At 34.7% G+C, this 27,256-nt stretch overlaps 1 protein-coding gene across 5 annotated transcripts in view; it reads left to right on the top strand.

Annotated features, from left to right (window-relative positions):
* Positions 1-27,256, top strand: part of LOC143239703 (calcium/calmodulin-dependent protein kinase kinase 1) — a 116,386-nt gene that overhangs the window by 31,612 nt on the left and 57,518 nt on the right. The window contains exon 1 of one of the 5 annotated variants that reach the window (XM_076481096.1): positions 24,098-24,167. The exons of the other annotated variants lie outside the window; for them this stretch is intronic. The gene's annotated coding sequence lies outside the window, so the exon portion shown is untranslated. Of the gene's footprint in view, positions 1-24,097; positions 24,168-27,256 lie in introns of those variants that run through there. 5 annotated transcript variants of the gene reach the window in all.

Here is a 27,256-nt window from a genome sequence, read left to right as displayed (position 1 = left end):
AACTACTTTACCGTTTTTATTATAACTGTTTTTGGTATCTTGTAAGGATACGTGGACCTATCTTTGAGCTGTCAAAACACCCAATAAATTTTTATTTTAAAGTTTGGCCTTTATTATAACCCCAGTATTTCTTCCATTTTTAACATCACAAATTTCTTTCTGACGTAATATTAGTGATGTTTTCCAGAGCTAGGCCAGTTGATTTAATTGTTAGAGGGATTTGTTTTGGGTATTGAATGAGTTCCGCGTAATTAGTGATGATACATATCTGCAGTTTGTACACTTGGTTCTAAAAATAAGAATAGATGTTTAGTGAGAAACTGGGATTTATAAAGGGAACGACTCGTTAATTTTGCTATAAACGTTACGTCATCGTCGTTTAAAACGATGAACATGCAGTTTGTGTTACCGACATCTGTACTTGTGCATAGGTAGGAAAATGATTAGGTAAACATTCAAGTCTATTTCCCTTTTCTCTTGGTGTGTACAGATAAAAATATGTGTAGGTTTAAACTTAAGGCACAACACAAGATTCTTGTTCTGTGTTAATCTGTTTAGTTTTCAAACCATACACTTGATCTGTTAAAATAAATTTGATCGAATTCTGAATTGTTGCTAATTGTTAATGACCTTTTTATTATTTTATGACTGTTATCTTGACGATTTTGTCAAGGCATCCAGACTGACTTATCTGTACATTTTACCTCATGTTTCATCTTGCAGTTTTTAATCTCTGACACTAACTAGAGCTGTTTCATGAGTAGTTTGGATAGGATGTCTTTTGTCGTGTATCTTCCGAGTTCATGGAGCTTTCAGTATAGTGAAATGAGGCAGTTTGTTTCAATTTATTAACATTAAGTTTCATGCGTTTACTTACTACAGTGTCATTATATCTACTGTTTTGTTTTAGAGCTTCCCATGAGTTTCTGAGTTAAATTGTTGTCAAACTAGGTGTTCGTCTTTACATTAGTACAATGTCCATGACCTTTTATTGTGCCTATAACCTGTTGTGATATCTGTAACATGTTGTTGTGTCTAACCTGTTATCGCGTCTCTGACCTCCTTTTATATATCTAATAAACTTTCTGATCTTGTGTCTGTAACTCTTGTCTCTGACTTTCTGTGTGTTTGACTTGTTGGTTGTATCTCTTACGTACTATTGTGTTTAACCTAGTGTTTTGTCTGTAGCCTGTCATATCTATGGCTAACTGTTGTACTTCAAGTTAACTTGTTTAAATTGTTTCTCAATACCCATAGAAGATTACACTACATATTTACATTATAGGAACATGAGACTAAATAATATAGTGTAAGCTCCAATCTTTCTTAATCTGTTGCCTGATAGCTGGTAGTTTCTAATTCAAATCTAAAGAACAGACAACAGGATGTTTACTGAATCTGACATGAAATCGACAAAACAGCTGGTGGTATGCTTCACGATTGGTTACTTCTAGTCATCTGGACTTTAATTTGGTAGAATAGTTTAGGGTCCCTTGGATACTGACTTATCTTTTTTCTCCATGAAAGCGGTTATGTTTTCACTGCATAGTCATTGTAATAATGTTTAAATTCGTGATAATTCATAACCTGTACAGTTTTTCGTTCTTGTGTTAGAATTTATACTGACCATTGTTTCACATAAAAATCGAGATATCTAAAGCTTTGGAGATGGAATACAAGAGTAATTTTCACCAATAATAACAGCCAGCAGTTTTTGCTTTATCAAACCAGTCGAGCATTATTTTTTTTAAACTATCTTTCATTTAAAAAAAGAAACAACGAACTATCGACTACAGGAAATTAAAAAGTTAAAAATACTTTGTTAACGGGTTCTACCTATTAAGGCGTTTTACAGGTGATATTATTTCTGGAGTGTTAAGTAAATGGTGTAATTCTTATCACATGGATTAATCAGTATGGTAAACGGCTATATGGGTAGGTTCTCCGATAACTCCCACCCACCCATACACGCTTATAGGTTTATAACTCAATAAGTTTGAACGTGTACAGTTAACATCGACTGTTACTAGAGTGTTTGTGGAAAGTTGTACACGTATTTGTATTTTTACTAAGCATATAAGGGACACTACTATCTTTTTTTAGTTTCTGCCGAGAAAGAAATTCGTAGTTAAAGACATTAAGATAAGAACTGTTATCTTAATGTCAGTGATAGAGGGTTGTCCACCTTTTACAAACAAAGCAACATGCATAACCTTACATTATGTCTCCTGAAATAATACCAGATGTCAGACCTTGTACGTTATGTAACAAACTTCGAGACATTTTGATTACCACTTTTACATCATCAAAATTAGGATACTAATGTACATTGTTAACTACAGATCAGAAATACTGCAAATTAGCTGTTTAACTTCCAACATCAGATACTACCATATAAAACTATTTACGTTATATCACCACAGACTAACAAGCTAGGTAGGAACATCATAGGGCGCTAAACTGTTTTTTTAGTTACATCTCCACAGTACAGCGAAATTACACATTACCCATCTAGCAGCAACATACTTGTATAACGTGAGATTGTTTAGTTAAATCACTACATACCAGCCAGATTATATATATTTATCTGAAACTACTACTACTGATGAACTAATTAGAAGGAACGCAGATATGTTTTGTCATATCACAACAGACCAGAAATATTACAAATCAACTGGTTTCATGTAAGCAACACAGACTAGTAAAGGTATTAATTATTTCATAACTATTCTTTTAAGCTGACACCCAATTTAGCTCAGTTGTTGTTTAAGGAAAACAACATATTGCTATGTAATTGTATGTTATTATGGAGATAAAAATAAATACCTTTTTGCTCGTATATTATTTATGGTTTCCATCTTTGAAGCTGCTATAACACTTGAGGACTATACCTAGATATTCACAGTTGTGAATTGGCACGCCTAGTAATTACCCTACGTAATAGTTTACTTACACGATTAAACCACTGTTCAAATGAGTATCTAATTTTATATACTTAGTAGTTTGCTTGTCTCATCTGTTTATTTCCTGATATTGATTTTATATATATATATATATAAAAATATAGCGTGTTATTCTCTGAGTTACTACAGTTACGTCACTACCAGCGTATCTCGTGTTTGGTTCGTCATGTCTTTCATCCGGTTGCGAAACGACACCTACTTAATTAAACTATAGACGCGGTGTGTATAACTACTTTACCGTTTTTATTATAACTGTTTTTGGTATCTTGTAAGGATACGTGGACCTAACTTTGAGCTGTCAAAACACCCAATAAATTTTTATTTTAAAGTTTGGCCTTTATTATAACCCCAGTATTTCTTCCATTTTTAACATCACAAATTTCTTTCTGACGTAATATTAGTGATGTTTTCCAGAGATAGGCCAGTTGATTTAATTGTTAGAGGGATTTGTTTTGGGTATTGAATGAGTTCCGCGTAATTAGTGATGATACATATCTGCAGTTTGTACACTTGGTTCTAAAAATAAGAATAGATGTTTAGTGAGAAACTGGGATTTATAAAGGGAACGACTCTCCAAATTTTAGAGAACCGTTAAGCCACACTCGTTAATTTTGCTATAAACGTTACGTCATCGTCGTTTAAAACGATGAACATGCAGTTTGTGTTACCGACATCTGTACTTGTGCATAGGTAGGAAAATGATTAGAGAAACATTCAAGTCTATTTCCCTTTTCTCTTGGTGTGTAAAGATAAAAATATGTGTAGGTTTAAACTTAAGGCACAACACAAGATTCTTGTTCTGTGTTCATCTGTTTAGTTTCAAACCATACACTTGATCTGTTAAAATAAATTTGATCGAATTCTGAATTGTTGCTAATTGTTAATGACCTTTTTATTATTTTATGACTGTTATCTTGACGATTTTGTCAAGGCATCCAGACTGACTTATCTGTACATTTTACCTCATGTTTTATCTTGCAGTTTTTAATCTCTGACACTAACTAGAGCTGTTTCATGAGTAGTTTGGATAGGATGTCTTTTGTTGTGTATCTTCCGAGTTCATGGAGCTTTCAGTATAGTGAAATGAGGCAATTTGTTTCAATTTATTAACATTAAGTTTCATGCGTTTACTCTTGCCCCCGGAAGGGGGAAGGAGACGAGAGTATTGCGATTGGGCGCGTGCGTATCGTGAAAACTGATAGACTGATGAACACGAAAATTGTATACAAGATGGGAAGTCAGTATGGGACAGTCCTCTCCAAATTTGGTCCGGTTCCGGAATTTGGATCACTTTGAAGCTTTTATATATAAGGGGAGAGAGGACATTTTCGCATTTTTGGGTTAATAACTCTGTAAAGTGTAGTCAGATTTGTACCAAATTTCATGGGCACAACAAGGTTGAGACTTCTCATCACACTACAAAAATATTTCGGATCGTTGGTCATTCTGGACCTAAGAGAGATCTTCCGAGTTTTCGAAGGTGACATTTGACGTCATCCAGTATAATCGCATGCAATCTTGGAAAGAAGCGGCGAGGCGAGGGGACCCACTCCTCTGATTGGTTTAGATTGTTTCGTGCTCTAGAAATGAGAGTGACGGATCATCAAACCGGAGCTCCTGATTTCCGTGCCTCTGCTGCAAAAAATTAGAAATTATTCTGTATTTTGCTATTGTGGGTGTGTTATGAAAGTGAAGGCCAAATACCATTGTAGTTCAAATGTTGGTGATTGGATACTGTTAATTTAGCTTTTTTTTTTTTTCTTTCGGTATATCAGTTCAAAAGTAGGTATGGCTAGTGCAGATAGCCCCGTGTACCTTCGCGTGAAAATTTGGAAGAAACCAAAGTAAACGTGTTTGTAAACTGCAGCTGCTTTTGGATGGAAGATAACTTTTCTTTTGGTTGTAATGTTACATTGATTCAAGTTCATTTATTGGTTCGTTTTACAACATTACTTGAAACTAGATTATTGTAGTAAAAAATAATAATTAGAATAATTCTTTCATAAGAAAAGCTAAGTGATCACTTACATCATAGAATAAGACTTTTTCTCGGTGCGTTTCACAGATCGAGCACGATTATTGATTGACCTAAGTATGATGCACCGAGTAAGTCGATCAAATGTTGTTCTGAATAGTTTCGTTACGTAATTCTGTATTGTTGCTTGAGGTGATTCTCCTTAAAGAAACAACACGACATTTGAAAATCCATACGAAACTCCTGTATTACTGTGTTTTCTTAATGAGCGGTATAAGTCGCAACTTTTCTTCAGTGTTTATTCAAGACGATTCTATTATCTTACTAAGCTTACTTTTTTAGATGCCATATTATGCATGTAACTAACACGGGTGCTGCTTCGCCGTGTGGTATATTTGTTTGTAGAATTTCTCGCAAAGCTACTTAATGACTGTCTTCGCTGGATGCCCTTAATTTTGAAATGATAGACAATAAGTAAAGCAGCTTACCAACGGCATCCATCGCCACCTCTTGGCCTACTATTTTAACAACGAGTAGTGGGACTTACCGTCAAGTTATAATGCACTTACAGTTGAAAGAGCGAGCGTGTTAGGAGATAGGATTGAAACACGCGACCTGCAGATTATAAATCCAACGCTCCAACCATCAAACTATACCAGGTCCCCAGTGTTAGAGCTCTGGATTTTTGAGCTAGCGAGACGGGTTCGAGGCAGTGCGGCACCAAGAAATATTCTCCAACAATTTAAACTGTGGTGGGTGCGTTAGAAGAGTAACAGTGAATCCCTTAGTGGGTGTTAGGGGCTGCTGACTCCAGTTAGCATTTCAGAATTAAGGATGGTGGCAAATAGTCCTAATGACTTTACTGCAAAAACAAGATACTATAATTGAAAATAACTTTTTAATATGTGAACTAACCCTAATAATAAGTTAACTAGTAAGATGCTGTATTTTATTTGTTTGAATCTCAACTCTCGACAGCAACGGTAAGTGTGTGTGTGTGTGTGTGTGTGTATAAGCCAAGTTATTTGAAGGTTATAAAACGTATTTAACTTGTTGTGTAAACACAATCTAGATAATATTTTCCTAGCTATGTGTCACCAAATCGTTGATCTAGCACGAGATGGGGTTCACGGAATATCTTGTGAAAACAACGACTGGAAATGGACCGTATAAGGATGTTTGTGATGATATTTTTAGGCACTTCAATATCTACGGTAGTAATTATTGTTAAGTCAACAGTATTTAAGTATCATTCTCTAAGGGTTAATTAAACAAACTTCACCTAATATTAGTAGATATTCTAGCTAAGTTTGGATTAAGACATTTGATTATTCATAAAATAAGTAGCTTAACGAAGAAACTTATACGGAAAGTTTTTATGTCTTTCTTAAAAGCACTCGCTCATTGAAAGAAATTGTTAACTACAAAGTTAACAATAGGATATCTGTGTTGAGCCCACCGCTGGTATCTAAGCTTGATTGTTAGCGTTATACTCCATAAAAAGTTTGTCGAACCATCGGGGTACGGAAGGAGAAGAACCTGTTTTTTTGGGGTTTTTTTTTCGCAGTTTGACCACATGACACAGAAATATAGTAAAAATAAAGAAGTATTAGTTGTCTAAAAGTACCATGCAATCTTGAAGTTGTGAAAACGTATGTACATTATATAGCTTCTCACGGGGAATTTGAAGGTATAACAACAAGGATATACAATATAATTACATGGGAAACGTGAAAGTATGAAAACAGGAATGGTAAACAAAGTATCTTCCAGTGAGCTTAAAGATATAAAACAAACAAACCTGGATATATTGTACATCTTCTCAAAACGAGCTAGAAGGTGTAATAAACCAGGATATATTTTGTACCCTCTATCAACAAGTCTAAAGATAGTTCCAAGGTAAAGTATATAACTCTTGTCGACTAGCTTGAAGATACGAAAAACAGGATTTTATTATATACCCTCTGCAACGAGTTTGAAGGTATAATAAATCTGGATATATTATATACCCTTTATAAATGAGCTTAAATATATCAAGAAAACAACAACATATATTATAGACCTCTTTATATAATATCGACTGTGAGAAACTTAAGTGAGACCAGCAAAGAATAGGGAAGGCCAATTCCACCACTCGCCGCCAATTTTTGAGCTACTATTTTACCATCGAATAGTGGGATTGATCGTACATTATAACGTCCCCACGGTTGAAAGGGCGAGCATGTTTGGTGTGACGGGGATTCGAAGTCGCGACCCTCAGATTACGAGTCGAGAACCCTAACCAATTGACCATGCTGAGCCCGCTACTCTCCATGAACCCTCAATAAAAGATTCAGTTCCAGATCAAATACAAGACTTAGTATTGTTTGCAAGTTTGTGAAACTTTTGTATATAAACCATTATTTGTAATAACCATTATTATAAATTGTATTGTTGTTTGTATATTAAAATATATTTGTGTTAAGAAAGAAAATTGTATATTAATCTTGTTGATAAATATAAATTTAATACATATCGATATTTAATTAATTCTAAATTCAAATTAAAATATCCGCCTATTTGAAATCGTAATGCATAACATAGTAAGAATAGTCCAAGATAAATTATATGTTAAAAGGGGTTGAGTAGGGTTAGACAGAAACATTAAGGGGCTGTAACATGCATCTTGTGAGCACATATACCTGTATATATGGAGTGAACCAGTTTTGACAGTAAACATTCTTCATTGGGTGTAGGAGCTACACCCCGGGGGGGGGGTAAACCACATTTGGGGAGTAGTTTCAGCCACAGCAAGCTTCCCCCACGACCGCTGCCCCTAATTATGTATCATCTACTCAGGGAATGTGTTGTATCAAATAATCAGAATATAACATATATAAAATCGCGGCATGTGAAGCGAGCTTTTACAATTCTGAAACTGAAGATTTTGTAAAATAATTTTTATTTACTCAGAATTTATGTAGAATTTCAAATTTTTAGACTATGCATTTTTGATGTATTGCTCATAATATAATATATATATATATCAAGAGTCGATTTACCATCTTTAATATAAGCTGATTTTGAATTAATGTATACGTAAACAGAAGTCCGTGGAAAATATTTTTATGAACGATGCTGTGAAAAGACTTTGTGAACACACACACACACACACACACATTCACACGTAAAACAATAACAACAGTAACAAACACACGCTGTCAGTTTGATCCTGTTCAACAAAACTTGTTAACCGCGAATCCTTGGGCTTTAAACAAGTGTTACTGAGCCATTGGGAAAAGACCATTTAATCTGTCCAAACGTAACGTGTTTTTTATTTGACTCACTTGTTAGTTTGAATGTGTATTTTCTTGTATTTATTTTTCGAGGGAATTTAACACTTAAGATATTTTATTTACCTTTTTGAGTCAACCGAGTCGTGAGAAGTTGAATATTTCCTGATATATTTACCTGAAGGCGTGGGATCTTAAAATGAAACTATTTTGTTTAGCTGTCACTCGTCACTTTTTCGTATAGATTTTCTTTAGAAAAGTTAGTCTTAAACAAGTAAACTTCACTGATATTGTTATTATATTACAAAATTAGCAGTTTTCGCAGAGACAGTTCTTCATTCTTAGATCAGAATAGCCCCCTGTGACTCAGCGGCAAGTTTATAAAGTTGGGCTCAACAAATATTCCATTGTGCAAATTTTAGCTTAACAGCAAACAAACAAACGGCTTCTTTAGACAATACAACGACACAAAGTTATATACAAGTAATAATAAACATTTTGTAAATATAAAATTATAGAGGGATGGCAGTGTCAAGAATGAATGCAAACAATAATATAAGGACGATACAGCTATACACAAATCATTCCTACATGACTTTCAGTATTAAAATGAACGAGTACAAAGTGGTAATGAGATCGGTAAATCCGACCGACCTCGTAACAAAAATCTATAATCATCAAGACATATTTTAATTCAATTTAGTTTTCCTTGCATGCAAGTCCTAGGCTCTTAATTACATAACATAAATGCCTAATCTAACGTGATCATGATATTATGACAAACAAATTGTATACCAACCTTCAGAAATATATAACTTCCAACTGTAGTAATATTAAAAGTTAAAATCAGATTCATTTTCTCACGGTGGAAAGACCGCAGGTAGTTTTGTGTAGCTTTGCCCAAACAAAAAATAAAGGTCACGTAATGCGTATTGTGTTTAGAGTTTACACATAAGGTCTTGTAAAGCATATTTCTATACATATAATATGTTGAGTGCTGTTATAAAACTTTTAAATGTAATTTCATACTATGAATAGTTTCTCCTTTCTCTAGTTTTATGAAATAAAGTTTCAGGAACATAGAGGATTTTTGAAAAGGGCGAGATCAAACATTTACTCTTTAACGTAAGCTTAATTATACATACATGCTTAATGGTGAGAATACGTGTAAAATCATATATGTAATTCCTAAAGAAAAACGTGTTCATTAATAAAATAAATATAGATCATTACTGTTTCAGTAATGATGATGACGAAAGGGGCATATTGTTAAAGCTTAATTAATTATACAGAATAAGGTACTATTGTAACTTTCTATTCGAATGTTTTGTGCATACTGGAAGGATTTAGATGCTCTGACCATAAGGTTAGAAGAAACGAACTTTAATCTCGAGATGATAAAAGCTTTTTTTTTTTTCAATTTTAACCATTATTTCGCCATTTTGGCTTCAACCGAGCCAATGCAGCAGCAACAGCGAAACATTGGCTAGTATAAAAACGTTTTGTTTTATCATTCTCTGGAGAGGAAGTATCTGTCTTTGGGCGGTTTACTGTATTAATGTTATTCATTATGCAAGTTAGTCACTTAATGAAAATAAAGAGTTTTACTACTACAGTTACAACGTACAAATTCTACAAATTATATTGGCTGGTATTTCTAACTACACAGATAATGTTGTCAATAGAAATTGGTCCGGCATGGCCAGGTGGTGAAGGCACTCGACTCGTAACCCGAGGGTCCCGGGTTCGAATCCCCGTCACACCAAACATGCTCGCCCTTTCAGTTGTGGAGGCATTATAATGTTCGGTCAATTCCGCTATTCGTTGGTAAAAGAGTTGGCGGTGGGTGGTGATGACTAGCTGCCTTCCCTCTAGTCTGCAAAATTAGGGACGACTAACGCAGATAGCCCTTATGTAGCTTTGTCCGAAATTCAAAAACAAACAAACAATCAATAGAAATTCAGAATCTGAATAAAACTAAAGGTTTCTTATTATAGTGTGAAAACCTTTACTAACTACACAACTAACGTTTTCGATAGAAATTCAGAATCTAAATAAAACTAAAGGTTACTTATTACAGTGTGAAAACCTTTACTAACTACATAGATGTTTTCAATAGAAATTCAGAATTTAAATAAAGCTAGAGTTACTTATTATAGTATGAAAACTACACAGATGATGTTTTCAATAAGAATTCCGAAATTAAAATAAAACTAAAGAGTTACTTATTATAGTGTCAAAGCCTTTACTGAGCTTGTAAAGCGTAATTATAGTTATTTACATGCGTCACTTTCTTGTGTATCTATACCATTTTGTTCAAACATATTCACAATTATGTCACTGAATATGCTATTAATCGATCAGAAACATTATAACAAACTCGCTGATTAATTTAACAATCAACTAAAATCCGAGATGTCACATGCAAATTCTTATCTGGTCATGTAAAATATAAGTACAACTTTCTCTCGACAAAACAATCCAAATGTAGCAGAGGTGACATATAATTAGAGTAAATACAAAGTTGTGCAGACTTTTAAAAGGTTTTAGCGAGAGACCACAAATACTTGTAACTTCAGATTATAAGAGAACCTCCGTATTAAATAAAATTTTCTCGCTCGTGTTGATTTTAAGCGCGTTTTAATTATTTCTTATGAACTACATAGATACACAAGTTAAATTTTGTCATAAGACGGGACATAATGATTAATTTTGATTCTCGAAATTATATCTTAAATAATTTTTGTGAAAACATTTTCTAGAAATTAATTACAACATAGTAACAATATATTTATGGAGAATGGCTGTCTTCTTTCTTCTGTTTCACGAAAATACTTTTACGTGCATTTCGTCATCTCTTTTAAATATCGCTTGGTTAGTATTTTGATTTCTGTATAATTTAAATTATGTTCCAGTGTTCTTCTTGATAAAGCCTTGTAGATTTAAAATTAGAAAAAACATCTACTCAAAACCATATTCTCGCTTGGTCAGTTGTATGACTCTGCACATTGTTAATTGTGATTGTAAAGAAAGGAAATTTTATTGTAAATTTTGGGATATTCCCTTTGGACTGACTTCCTAGTTTTGGCCTTGTCACCCTGTTTAGCTGAAGAAGCGCGCTTCGTTTCGTGTATTTTCAAAATTGAAATGTGCTGCTGGTGAAACATGCGGGTTATTATTGTTGTAGCCGAGGGTTCTGATTGGATAAAATTTGGTGAAGCTGTTGTTATGTCTCCTAGGCAACCAAGCAATCATAATGGGGAATTTCAGTCAATTATTATGATTTTTTTTTTATGTGCCAGCAGTACCAAGCATGGGGCGCGTGTATACTGGATTCGATTTTATAACTCATCACAACCTCAACCAACCTACCTTCAAATCTGATTGTATGACTCATAGTCAGTGGCGGCTTTATGGTTGTGTGGGCTCAGAAGCTAATAATTTTTGTGGGCGTTACATCCCATGTAATATTACATAGAATTAAATTATCAATAGACTCCCATTGACTGGACCATGGGGTTAAGCCCCCTGTAGCCCCTACTTAAATATTCCACTGCATAAAGTAGCTCATCGCCCGTTTCATATATACATTAGCTAGAATAATTTTAAAAAGACAAACTTCTTTGTCGCGACAGAAAGTGACGTCGTTTCGTATAAGTTGCAAGTCGATGGGAACCGAAACACCGGAGATATATAGGCGTGATAGACGGACAGCTTTTTGTCTCTTTATAGTAAATGTACTTATTTGATAAGTATGGGTCTGTATTCAAGTTTAAGGTATTATTTGAAATCATGGTTTTACTTTGGGAATTTGCAGAAGATGGAATGTGTGTATTTCGAAACTATTGTTAAGTATATTGTTATTTGTCACTTCTGTGGTTTTTCCTTGATCTAACACGTCGATGAAAAGATACCAACACTCAGTATGATACTAAAACTTTTTTTTAAAAAACGCTACGTTGACGTGTTTTATGTTTTGCAAAATAAAACACGAATTCGGAAATCGATTCTGGAGTTTGAAAATGTATGTTAATAACAAAATTACTTTTGGTAGTTTTCGTCAAAGCGACCAGTTTTTGTTATTTAACCTGTTGACTGCCAAGTATTTCAGCTGCTACAATACAACTCTGATGCTTCTTCATTTTATAACTTTTTTCGTGACGCCATTTTGGATCAAAAGTGAAACAATTTGTAAGTAGGTCAAATGCATGTATGGTGGTGGCATCTAGCGTTGAAGTTAGGTATTATTGAGAACGAATTAACTCGTCCGTGGCACTGTGTTACCGATCGGCTTGGATGAGTTATCTCGTCTATGGCACTGAACAGGTTAAGTATATCTGTCCAAAAGCACGGTATTTTAGAGTTAACTTATCAAAAATGTCATTAATATATTAATGTCTATTCTAACAGGTATTTGAAAGTTAACATAAAAAATACTATTTTTGTATTCTGCATATTTTAGTACCTTAGTGGACTAAGGCGAATTTCCTCGTGGTGGACAAAACATGACTAGCTTGGTGTGAGGCTTTGCCCTAAAATAAACAAACAAAACTTTTTGTTATAATTATTTCACTGTTAAGCTATGAGACACATCATCATTATATTACGTCTATTGTAACAAAGTACTGCAGTGTTATAGGAACTTTGGTACATTTCATGATACGTGGTGGCGTATATTGTTGAAACAGTGGCAAACATTGTATCTCATGTTTGTTGAACTCCTATATTCGGATCTTTTTTAGTTTATTTATATCTGCTTGTTCCGGCGTAACAGTGTCAAACTCTGTATGGTTATACATTGTTTATAGAATAAACTGTTGAATTTCGAGACAAACGTTTTGAGTGTTTCATGTTAGCTTGTTCTAATATAACTGTTGGTTTCTCCGCATCACGTTCGTTATGCCCTTTCTGAGATAGCCTTTTCATTTCGCTACTTAAATTCGGTAATTTAAAAATATAATAGCGGCTCCAGATGGAGGGTTGACGAGGCTGTAATTAGAATTATTAAATAAATCGATTTTTTCTCTAGAAAGTTTCAATACTTGTCTAATGAACAATCCCTCATCTCGTGACCCTTCCGCCCCTGTAGTGTTGTATAGCTAAACCAATACAAAGGAACACCTTTATACCTATATTAATAAATATAATCAAACATCTAAGCACGCCCTCTATATTCCTACACTCAGTTATACAACCCTTTTCAAACATGTTCAGCTATCGGCCAGCTACCTCTTTTTCTTTGTGAACCTGAAGAAGGTCGAAACATTGTTCGCTCCTCTGCATAAAAATATTTTTCAACCCAAACCAGCCGTTTTTACATATGTATTGATAAAGAAACTGTATTTCTTCCGCACGATGAATTTCAAAATTCACTTTCGATGTAGGTTATTTAATTGTAATAATATCATATTCCGCACGCCGAATTTTGTCTTATGGCAGCGATGATGAACTTGTTTCTTCTGCACATTTCTATTTTCGGATCTTTTATTTGAATTTCTTTATAGCTGCTTGTTCCAGTGCAACAGTGTCGAAAACTTGTTAGTAGGATACTTGAATTTCAAAATTATATATCAACTACTTTTTATGGTAGTGTTTTCTAATATAACAATACGAGGTCTATTCAAAAAATACGTGGACTGTTTGAATTGCACGGCTCCAGTTGGTTCCAGGGGAATCCGCTTGGTGTCGCTAGGTTCGCACAGATCAGCTGATTACGACGCCATTTCCCGATTGCAGATATCTTCATTTGTGTATTAGGTACGCGGTTTTAAGTGAAGTGCGATTTTTTCGTTTGGCGGATTTCAGAATGAATGACCTGAAGGAGCAACGACTTGCTGTGAATTTTTGTGTTAAAATTGGAAAATCTGCGACTGAAACTTTTGGCTATGCTTAACACGGCTTACGGTGATGTTGCTATGAAGCGTACGGCATGTTTAAAGTGGTATGGACGTTTTAAGGATGGTCGACAGTCCATTGAAGATGATGAGCGTCCTCGACGTCCTTCCACGTCAACTGACGACCCTCACGTCGACAAAATCAACACCCTGGTGCGGGCAAATCGACGTCTGAAGAGTGTGGGATATCAGTTGGATCTTGTTACGAGATTTTGACCGAAAAATTGAAGATGCACCGCGTTGCTGAGAAATTTGTGCCTCAGAACTCGTGAGTTTTTGGCCAAACACTCGATCACTGTTCTTTCCCACCCACCCACCCTACTCACCTGACCTTGCTCCTTACGATTTTTTCTTGTTCCCCAAACTCAAAAGACCCTTGAAAGGAAGAAGATTTGAGACGATTCCCGAGATTAAGGCAAATGCGACGAAGGAGCTGGAGGATATTACAAAAGAAGCGTACCAGGACTGTTTCAACAAGTGGAAACACCGTTGGGATAAGTGTGTGCGTTGGGGAGGAGAGTACTTTGAAGGGGTCCCAGACCTGTAACTTCTAAATAAAGTACATTTTGTTTTATGACGTCAGTCCGCGAATTTTTTGAACAGCCCTCGTATTATCGAATCACGCACGGTCAGTATTGTTTTAAAAATAGGCTGTTAGATTTTGAAACTTACATTAAAAATCTTGTGTAGGTTTTTCGGTGCAACGAAGACAAACAGTTCTTTCCTTCACAAACTGACCCTAAATTCGCTTTTTCTTTTTATTCTACAGAGTGGCCCGTAAGTCCCTACCCATCCATATATCTTATGTATCCAGTGTATCTGTGTGGTGTCCCTCATTCTCGCTGCATAATATTATGTGACGCCACGTTCTGTGAGACATTTTCCTCAACATAGCAGGGGTTATTGTTCCAAATTCCGCGGTAAAAAAGAAAAATTTATAATACATGCCTAATTGAATATAACATATGTTATTATGGATGGGTAGGGACTTACGGACCACCCTGTAGTTTTACATTGTTCAGATTTAGTGAGGGTATAATTGTAAATGATACGCTGCTAGTCGACACAGGTACATCTTTGCGCTGAATATTTGTATGTATTTTGGTTTAAAAATCATGTACGTGTCCACATTGGTGTTATTTAAAAGGCTTTATTTTGAACAATGTGTACAAGTGTGAAAGTTTCATATAACTGCTAGTTACAGAATATTACAATTTGTGCCTGTATAAGTTCTTATTGTCAAACAAATTGTATTGTTATTATATGATAATGCAGTATAAAGAAGTGTGAACATATGTCAGTACCTACAAGTGTGCAACAACAATTGGTATGATGTGAGTGCCTTTTATAAGTTGGCGAAGCATGAATAATTATCATAAAACATTAATGTTGGGCCTGTTATATTTTTAAGCATTAAAATTTATATCTAATCCTTTAGAAATTTTAACAAATTAGAGTGTATAATAATAGTATATTCGCTGTATCCACTGTCGATGACACGTTTCACACAATCTAGAGCATTTCAGGCTGGTTGGGTTACGACGGAGATGGAATATATAGTGTGGTTGGAAATACTGTTATTATATACATCCTTCTAATAGTTGAAAATCCTAAAGGATTAGATATAGAACGTAGTGTTTAAAAATAAAATAGGCCTAATAGTAATGTCTTATGGTAAGTATAATCATTTATACAAGTGTAAAGTTAAATAGTGTATTAAACTTTAAAAATTGAAAGTTAAAAACAACTAAAGTAGGATAGAAAAAAATAAAATTTTTATCCATCATTAACGCGGTTTTATCAGGTACTTACATAACTGAATGAAACTTGTTAAATTCACCCTCTGGTGACGCTAAGAACATGATTTTCACTTAGCATAATATAGACCTACTTCATACCTTTTATTTGTTATAAGTTTGTATTAGGTTATTAAAATAGCTTCTTTTATTTTACATTTACTAACATTAGGCACACGGCAAATCATTTTCACAATTTTAATTTCCTACAGTGTTCTGTATCTTCAAAATGCTAGCACGTGTGTGCTGGATCTCTTCCACGTTCCGTTGTTTTTTTACGTAAATTCATACCAGTTTCCCTTTTATAAAGATTATTACAATCCTATTTTTTGCATTATAAAGTATCTCTTGCTCAACATTACTTAGCTTACTTCTATTATATAGGATTCCCCGTTGGGGACAGCGGTAAGTCTACGGATATACAACCTTAAAATCAGCGATTCGATTCCCCGCAGTGGACACAACAAATAGCCTGAAATGGCTCTCCTATAAAAAAAACAAACAAAAAACCCTATTTGGTAGAACTGAGTACAAAGTTTTAAATTGTATGGAATATCTCCAATATTTATAATATATTACACTGTTTAACAACAGTACGTGAATTATTTTGTCTGTAACGTGTAATAAAATCTTTTTTTGTTTTGTAATAACACAGGCTGTATGTAACTCGTAATTGTCAAAATCTGTTCTGGGACAAGTCACTGCCCTTCAGATTATTATTAGCATAGAAAGATACTACCTTACATATATACCTTTACCAGCAGAAGAAAGAGTGTCCAATTCCGAAAGACTGTAAAAAGATGTTTAATACATCTGAGCCTTTGTCTGTATAACTGTAAAATACAGTTTATCGTATTTATATATGTTCTTATGAAGTGTGATTAATCGTTTTTATATAAGTTACTTCAGTATTTGATATAAATTTTCTTATGTAACTCCTTTTTATAATACTGAGTATGAATATCTGTATTTATTAATACAAGCTTTCAAATGTTTAGTACGAATTTCTGTGTTTAATTATAAGACACAGACGAACAGGATATGTCCATCCTTAAACTCTACTAATATTATTACAAGAACTTGTCACGTCATGCACTTCAAAGGCTTCGTTCAATATTTGTCTATTTTTCACACCTTGCCGATGGCTAAATTGTTGAATTCGTTAATAGTTTTGTGGCAGGATGGTTATATGTGAAACAACTGATGTTGTACCTCTGGTTTTCCTTTTCAAGTAGGGGACTTGTCTGATGACGTAACTGATTGCAAAGTGAACAGTAGTTTATAATTGTTGTTAATTTTAAACAAAAACTAATTCTTGGTCAAATTAGCTTGTACTTTCATTCTGTGAAAATGTCTTGACAGAATAATCTGATAGATCATTCTATAAACTTGTCTGTCAGTAACCATGTTTAGAATAAGCTGAACTGAAATGAAAAGAAACGTATGCAAACATTGTTATATGTCCCTATTTGTTTATAGACTTCTTTAGTCCAAGTGCCACATTTTTAGTAAAGTGTTGCTTCTTCGTGAAACGTCTGTGTCGCAGTTTTTTTCTTTTACTTGTGGTCACATCAGACTTATTTACACTTTATAGACAAGTCCAACTGATCCCCTTGTTTTATGAGAAACTAGTTTACCTCTGAGTTCAGTTTACCTGGGCCCGGCATGGGCAGATGGTTAAAGCACTCGACTCGTAATCCAAGTGTCCCGGGTTCGAATTCTCGTCGCACCCTTGCTTGCCCTTTCCGTCGTGGGGGGGTTATAGACAGTCAATCCCACTATTTGTTGGTAAAAGAGTAGCCCAAGAGTTGGCGGTGAGTGATGATGATTAACTGCCTTGCCTCTAATCTTACACTGCTAAATTAGGGACAGCTTGTTCAGATAGCCCTTGTGTAGCTTTGCGTGAAATTCAAAAACTATTATAAACAAACAATCAATTGCCTGAGACCACATATTAAACTAACAAGAATGAATTTTATGGTTTGTTTTGTGTGGAGTTTACCTCAGTTGCCCTTTTTTGCTTAATTATTTTCTCACAAGCCCTAAATTTTAGCTACTTTCTTAATATAAAAAGTTAATTTCCTGGATGATAAATGAGACTAATGGTGGGTGAGAAAGGAGGTGGCTGTTTGAGTGTGTTTACAGCCGACAGAGTTACACGAGGGTTGAGAGAGCATTTTCTTTGATTTGTTGTTTAAACTTTGATTCCTAGAGTCATGCAGGCTTTTAACCAGGAAGAGGATACGCATTTTAGTGTATCCTATGTTGTTTACCAGGTTTGTTCGTAGTATTTTGTCTCCAGTAAACTGAAGAACTTAATGACTACTGATCACCAGGTATTTAAACACTGGCCATCCTAAGATTGAGAGAGTTGTACTCCACGTGACTCGCAGATTTCATCAGGTAATGTTTATGAGCTTTTTCGTTTATCGGGATTGCCAGTGACGGCATGGAACTTAGAGAGATTTCTAGAACATGATATTCGCTTACACAGTAGCATATGAGTACTAAGGACATTTTGTTTCTGACTAAAGTTGTGTCTGTTTAAGAAAGTTACATTAAACAAGTCACTAGAAAGGAAGAAACCTATAGTTGTAGTTGTAGTGGCTCTATATAAACCATAATGTGCTTCTGAAAACCTACTGGCTCCCATTGAATAGTCAGTGGTATCCAGTTTCTGCTACCAGGTAAATCCATACAGCTAGAGCTGATCGTAAGAGACAGTTTACTTTAATTGTAAGTCGGTTTGGCACTCAAAATAAACTGTTTATAAAACTTTGTGTAATATAAAGGACAGCAGATCTGTTTTCAGTTCAGTAAGCAGAACTACTAACAAGTAATAACTACCATTGCTCTGACTGATAGAAACTAGTGTATTCTGTGACCCACAAGCATATCACCTTTCTTGTATTTGAACTGTTGTATCCTGCTCATTTTATCTCTAAGAATGAGTTGATGCAAAGCTCTAAAAGAAATATGTATGAGATAAAGTGTTTAGTAGATAATGGTGCTGCCAGAATGTTTTGACTTCTCACTACATCAGATACTGTAACCAAAACTACTACTTTTGCTGGTTATAATTGATCTTATTCTGACTAACAGAGTTGTTTTGAGGTAGTTAAATAAGAATGGTTTAGCCTTTATATTAGTGCTGTATCTGTCGCACAGAACTCATTGTCTGTGATTTGATTTTTATTTGCGTATGATACGTTAGAAATGGATCGGTTAGAGTTATTATGGGCTGTGATACAGAAGAGCTGAAGCTTCGTAGTAAGACCATTCAAACTCAGTCAGAATCTAGAACATTAGACTATGAGTATATAGAAAGTAAGAAGTTTCGGTGCTTTCAAATATATAAACAATGTTTTATTGATACCTTTACCACTGTTTCTTGTACGTGAACCATAAATTGTTGTGATGAAACCTCTAGTTTGCTGCCCAGAACCTAAGTTGCATTTGTTCAAAACTGTTTCTCAAAACGTAAGTTTAATTTCAGTGATGCTTTGTATGTATAGGCAGAAATCTTTTAAATTTCCAGCTGGAGCAGTTACCAACATATTGGGTGAAAAAACAAAACAAAAAACAAACTACATTTTTAGCTGGTGCTACTTCAGGCATACTGCATCCGAGATTGATTATGTGAGATTATTGGATGAAGAATATGCAGGCAGTATCAAAGTAGACCAACTCCAACAGTTTAAAGAGCTGCTGGGAGAATTGTCTAGTGTGTTTATGAGATTAGGTGCATGTACAACATGAACAACAATAACTCATCATCATATAAACGCAAGTAATTCACATTCAATAAAACAATCGCCATGCAGGCTTGTTTACAGCACAAAGCCATTTCAAGTGCTTATACAGAGTAAATATTGAACGATAGAGCAACAAAACCATCAGCTTTCAGGTTATGCCTGGCCTTTGTGTAGTAGCGATAACGAAGAAAGATGGGCTATAAAGAAAATATGTTGATTTTAAGCAGGAAAACGTGGAGGTGATGATTGTTGCATTTCCATTTTGACGTACACAGTATGGTTAGTGGAAAACAGAACTGGATAGTATAGACAGAAGATTTATTTTATAACTCAAGATAGCCTGTACGGATCTTTTGTCATGCTGTTATGTTTAGTAAAGAGCCAGCCAATTTCGAGCAGGAAGTGGGGCTTGTACTGTGAAGTTTGCAATGAGTAAGATGTCTCATCTTTGTGAATGGCGTTTTAATATTTGACCACATGTTTCCACGTGCTGCTGTTTATCTGAAATTGGCATTGCAGTAGGAAAAGAATGCTGAGAAAGTTTGTGCTTATATACACAAGTGTGGGATTTGAGGAGAGTTCACTGATCTTGCAAGTATCACAGTGGTTAGGAACTGATCTCTAGCTAATAAAAGAAATATGCAGCTTTGTAGTCATATTTTCCTACCTCAAACAATATATGGTCAGTTTCTCCAAGACAGCTATACTGTTGTCTTCTGTGAATATTGCTGACTTGAGTGTTACATGAACTTCGAACTGTCACCAAGCATTTCAGACACTGAAATGTTCTTTAATTTTATTTAAGCTCCAGCGTTATTGTATCTTAAGTACAGATGCCATAGGTAGTGGAATTCAAGCAGTGGTATCCCAAGTACAGGAATATATGAAATGAATAATATTGTATGTCATTTCTCTACTCTCAGCTCTACAACATTATTACTGCATGACAAAGAACGTACGGTAGGAAGTTTATTATTAGAGTGGACAGTGTGTTACTTAAGTGACTGATGAGCTTTAAGAAACAAAGAAGCCTGAAATTCGTAAAAATAATTATAACCGAAGTTAGTTAATGGGTAGATTTTGCCTTGTCTTCGTTTTGCTTATGAAACTCTCTAGAACTTTGGTAGCCATATGTAACACGATGACGGGAAGTGGGGTGAAATTCGTATAACTCAATGCCTTAAGCAACAAGATTTGTCTGAGGGACAAGTGGATTATCTGTTATATTCTATTCTATGGTCAAGCTGCTCTCTTTTCACATCAAACACTCCGAGTAGGTATGGATACAAACAGGTTCGTGAACATTTGGAAGTTAAGAAGTTTAGCAACACACACGAACATATCTAAACTTAAAACCAAAACTGTTCTCACAAATAAATATACATATTCCTTTAATTCGGAAACATTCAGTCACTTGTTTGTAATTAAATATAAAGCTGAACAATTGGATATCAAAACCACGAATATTGAAACTCGATTACTAGGGTTGTAATTCCGCGACATACCGTTGTGCCACTGTGGGAGGGTATTATACTGGGATTGATCGTGTCATAATTACGCTCTTAGGACTGAAAAGGAAAGCATGGGTGGTGTGACGGCTATTCGAACTCAAATTGGGACCCAAACGTCTTGACCACCTGGCCATGCAGGGCAATTCAATTACACAAATGTAACAAACTTAAATTAAAGCAACGAAGTTATTACATTGATTTTTCTACAGTAGGAGTCCAGTAAAGTGTGACTGTCAGTTCCAGGAAGTAGATTATGTTTACTGTATACAGCAGTGTATGGGAAAACAAATTACACAGTCGTATATCTATCATTTCATATCTGTTCGTTATATGTATAGGCCCGGCAAGACCAGGTGGTTAGGGCGAAACACTCGCAATCTGAGATTATAAGGTTCGAATCCCGGTCGCACCAAACATGCTTGCCCTTTCAGCGTGGGGTGTTATAATGTTACAGTAAATCCCACTATTTGTTAGTAAAAGAGTAGCCCAAGAGTTGGCGGTGGGTGGTGATGATGAGATGCCTTTCCTCTTGTCTTACACTACTAACTTAGGGACGGCTAGCGCAGATAGCCCTCGAGTAGCTTTGCGCGAAATAAAAAAAAACAACAACAAAAACATTGTGAATTTGATCTTGTTTTCTGATATTGTGAATTCCACAATTTTTTTTGTGTTCACGTTAAATAAAAGTACATTTTAAAAGTGTTTTGGGATAGGAAAAGAAGTTATTTTCAAAAAAATTCTATGGCCAAGCTTATGAAATATACGTTAGTGTTTTCGTCTGCTCTAGACGTATAATTTCATGTGCCATATTTTACATGTTATTTTGTACAATAAATGTTTTTATTTGTTTGTAAAACATTTTGCCCATTCTGTTTAATTCTTGACAAAATCTGACTTTCACATTCGTCATACAAAATATAAGGAACTTATTTTATAGAATAATTACAGCTTACTTTTTGATGCTCGCTTAAGCATTCCATCTGAACTTTGTGTGTTGCAAGAAATACGAAATATATTCCTTCAACATTCGATAAAAAAAATTAGTTTATTCAACTGAGATTTTCGGATGAATTTATGATTAAATTTCAACAACGTGGTGAGGTTATTGATGAGGGATGACATCTAATGTAATTTGACGCGTCGTTAAGTTTTGCATTATATTTATTGAAATGTTTTTACCAGATAGCACTGGTGTTTGGGTATTGTTTGTTATTTTCTCAAATAGTGATGGAAAAACAGTTGACTGGTTTGCAACAAGCTTGAAATATTTTGTATAACGTGTTATTTTTACATTTGTCAAAATCAAAAACGTAAATTTTTAAAACGAACACACAACTCAGTATTTATATTCCGCTGTCAAAAAATCGTTAAGTGTGTGTTGAAATGTTTAAACCGAAACAAAAACCGTTTATCGTTTGTACTGGAACGTTATACAGGGTGTTCGGAAAATCACTGTGCATTTACATATTTATTAACAGACATGTTTTAATATAGAATACAGGAGGTAAATATGAATGACAATTAAAAAAAAATGTTGAAAGTGACCACCGTTGGCATCAATACAGGCCTGTATCCTTCTTATTTTGTTTCTAAACACCACTATCAGTTGCTGGCTTGAAATAGACTGAACAAAATATGATTACAAAACTGCACAGTGACTTTCCGAACACCCTGTATTTTAATTTAGTTAGAAGAATATAGCTAGTTGGTTAGGGCGCTCGACTCGCAATCTTAGGGTCGCAGGTTCGAATCCTCGTCACTCGCCCTTTAAGCTGTGGGGGCGTTATAATATAACGGTCAATCCACTATTCGTTGGTAAAAGAGTAGCACAAGAATTGGCAGTTAGCGGTGACAGCTAGCTGCTTTCCCTCTAGCCTTACATTGCTAAATTAGCGACGGCTAGCGCAGATAACCCCGTTGTGTAACTTTGCGCGAAATTCTAAACAGACACAGAAACACAAACTGGAAGAATATAAATAAAACAGAAATTCATTGTATCCGTATGTTTTTGAAAGTTCAAAGTACGATATCGGTTTATTTTAGCACAAAGCTATTCAGTGTGTTATCTACACCATGTTTATCGCGAGGATCGAATCTGCAGTTTTAACGTTTTAAGCCATCAAACTTACCGCTCAGACATTATTCTAGAGGCAATGAGGTTTCTCTCTCTTTATGTGACGATCAGTTTAGGCTTTCAATATTTACCTCAGAAATAGTTACATCACCGTTTTCCGTACTCAAGTTTAGTTAAGAAGATAACTAATAGAGATAGAAATTATTAAGCGTTAATATATTTGAAACTACACAGAATTTGAGAGAAATCATTATGTACTGTAACATGTATGTGTTAATTTTCAGACTTCAAAAATGTTTGTATAACCATTCTGTATAAATAATATTGAACATAGACTGTTGTTCTGAGTGCATCAGAGTATTCGATACAAAAACAATCTAATTTTTTCATGTTTGAAAGCATGCCAAAATATGCATATATTTATTAAAATAAATTTAATATACTGGGTTATATGCTTGTCTCGCTACAGGTGTAGGCATTACACAGGCAAGAACGTTATAAATATTTTATCCGATATGACGTGCGAAGTTCGTATACACTTAACTCAAAAACACATCCCCCAGGTTTTAGGTATAGGGTGTTATTTCAACAAACTAAACACTGAAAAGCTTTGAAACCGACCATTCAGATGCTGCATGGCTGGTCACGTGGCGTATGAGATGGTTTCCAACACCTGAGGAAAATTCCGCATATGGATATCACGCTTAGCTTCACCCTTCTTAGGATTTATAAAATACCAGCGATATACGTCACGGACATACATGATAAGAACACATTATCTGAAAAACCTCATTAACTTGAAGTAGAAATATCTGAGACAAGCTTCAGCTGCTCATAGACGTTACAAGTGTTATGGAATTTTGTTAGAGCGTGACTCCCAGCTTCTGTTTTATATTTCGTTGACTTGAGATTAAGCAATACTATTCGGTAAGTTCTTTTTCGTGGACTCGTTAAAATAATACTGTCACCGATTGTCCACTACAGTATATGTTACAGCTGGTATTTTCGCACGGTTATACTTTTCAAAAGAATTGTACTGCTACTATGAAATGAATAATTTATTTTTTAAAGATACTTTTCTCAGAAACTATTTCAAACGATGTCTTAATATTTATTCTAGTGAACGATGTCGCTCGGTTTGTTATTTCTCTTACACGATCTCAACTAGTACAGAATAGATTGTGTATTTTTCTGTAGATGTTTGTAGAAATAGTGATGTTCAAGCACAATGAAAATATCATTTGCGTTAAATGAACAGCAACGTATGTAATGGTGTTTAACTATCGAAACCCCCCAGTGGTATGTCTGTAGATTTACAACGCTAGAAACCGGGTTTCGATATCCGTGGTGGGCGGAGCACAGATAGCCCTTTGTGTAACTTTGTGCTTTAATTCAAAAACAACTATCAAACAAACACTAATGTACATATATACATATATTTCAAAAGACCCTGAAACTCGACTTTTTTGTGATCGTTTTCTCCATTACTTGCGTCATGGGTTGTATGCATGTAGATTTTATTCATCGTCAAAACATATTTAGACACCAGTAACGTAGATGTTTAAACACCGTTAAACAATGAGGGTGTACATGGGCGTTTAAACACCCTAAAAACATTAATGATGTACATAAACGTTAACCCTTAACCGGAGCCATCATCAACTGATGCTGCTATCTACAACATTCCCGCTGTTTAAGGGTTAAACACCATGAAAACGGTAACGTATAAATATTCGCGTAAACATTATAGAAAATGTTTGTTCGTTTGGTGTTAGAGTACAGCCATACAATGGGCTATCTGTTCTCTGCCAACCACAGTTATCGAAACCCAATTTTTGCCATTTTAAGCCATCAGACTTACCGTTTAGCCTCTGGGGGCTTATAGAAGACACTAGTATATTTCTAAGTCCATATACATGAAACATTTGCAACATGAATTTAATCAAACATTAAGTATTTTTCCGTATTTCACTTAATTTGTCATTTCATCATCGCTTTTCCGTATTGGTACTTTTAATTTTCACGTATAATTCACTTACTTTATTTGCTATTTACTTTGAAATTATTTGTAAAAATGGCATTTTGTATGTCAAATAATTGTTAATGGAACTCAGTTATTAATGTTTAAAGCGTATAGTATAAAACACGTTCATTGACGGATTTAAGAATAGTCTGAAAGATCAAATCATGTGATTGTCGGGTATATAACATGTTAATTATCGGATTTAAGACTGTTCTGAAAGATCGAGGCATGCGATTGTTAGATGTGTAACATTCTTGCTGATTGTGGCCTGAATTATCACATCCTCTTTGTATAGGGTATGTTAGTACATTAGTTGATAGAGATATGAGTGATGTGGAAGAAGACTCCATCTTGACTGGACCACATGATATTTGCTGTGATTGGGGACTCAACTGTAAATGTAATTGCTAGCCGTTTATGGAGTTACAGCTCTTTTCCGACAGTATTAACTAAAGAAAAGTTCTTCATCAGCTGTGTAGTATTTATCAAAATATTAAAAACAGTTATTATTTGTAATCCTGTTTTTATTTTATGGCAGTGAATGGTAATTTGTGAGCTAGTAATAAATGAAGTGGAAATCAGGAGAGGAAGGGGAGGCTTGATTTGCACATGTTTAATTTTGAGTTGTGCATATAAACAATAACCTAATAGATTATTATATAGGGGTTCCGTATATAAATAGTAACCTATGTACGGATGTTTGAGTTCTGCATAGAAACAGTAACCTACAGTACTATGCAAACATCTTAGGACAAAGTTAAAAAAAAAAAATTCAAGCTACTTTCAAAAACAATGGAAAGTTATTTATTCATAGGTGAAACATCAAAATTTTTTTTTTTTTATGTTTAGTGCAACAGAAACTCAGTGGAAATGCTTAAGTTCAGCAAACAGTTAATATTTTGTGCTCCCTTTTGCTTTAATAGTTATTATGGGCAGACAGTCTTTCAGCCTTTGTTGCAACATTTATTCAAAGTGTCTGTTGGAATTTTTCTTCAAATTTCTCTAATACCTTCCCATAAAGTCTATTTGGAAGTAACTATGAGTTGTCAAGTTTCTAATCTATCACATTCCAGATATGCTCAATTGGGTTGAGATCAGGACTCTGCTGGGTCCATTGCATCATTTGAATGACTCCTGCAGCTTCCTTATTAGCTAAGTAATTTCTGCATAGGTCGGGTGAATGTTTGGGGTCATTATATTTGGTAATAGAATCCTTTACCAATAACACACAAACCATTGGCTATACCATCACGGATCAGTATCTGATGGTACTTGCGCTAGTTCATTATTCAATCTATTTTACAAATATCTCCTGTCGCCTCAACAGAAGAAACACCCCAAACATTCACACTTCTTCCCCCATGCGTCATGATAGGTGCTGTACATTGAAGCGAGTTCTTTCACCATTCTACCGCTAGACTACAGCCAACGTTTTGAAACAGATAATTTAAATATGAACTCATCAGTACATAATGCCATTTTCCAATAATTAGCCACATTAAATGGAAAGAATGACAACATATTCTCTTGTTATAGCACTTCTGCACAGTACTGTATGTATGAATTCTGTATATGTATACGTGTACATATGCATATTTACGCACTTCTGAAACAGCTGTTTATGTAGAGAGGTTTTAAAACAGTAATCTTTGTGTAAATGATTTTGCCTGGATCCCAACATAAAAGGGTTACAGATGTATCAATACCCTGAAAATAGTAACGCGTGTATAGATGTGTTTAACCACTATTAAAACTTTATCGCTTGTTTTGGTGTTTGTACATCGTAACAACAGTAACATCAATAAAGATTTACATTTGTGAAACAATTACGTGTGCATAGATGTATAAGGAATTTGGAAATATTAACATATCTGTATATGTACGCTAGAAAACAAACAGAACATGTACGTTTATCAGGATTCGCAATTCTTGGAAAATGACTTGTATGTGTTAACTTCCATAAGTGCTTAAGTTTTTTCTAGAGTGTTAAAAG

This window comes from Tachypleus tridentatus, chromosome 13 (genome assembly GCF_004210375.1).
Source record: "Tachypleus tridentatus isolate NWPU-2018 chromosome 13, ASM421037v1, whole genome shotgun sequence".
In the NCBI taxonomy this organism is placed as follows: domain Eukaryota; kingdom Metazoa; phylum Arthropoda; class Merostomata; order Xiphosura; family Limulidae; genus Tachypleus; species Tachypleus tridentatus.
This window is presented reverse-complemented; position numbering and strand designations above follow the sequence as displayed.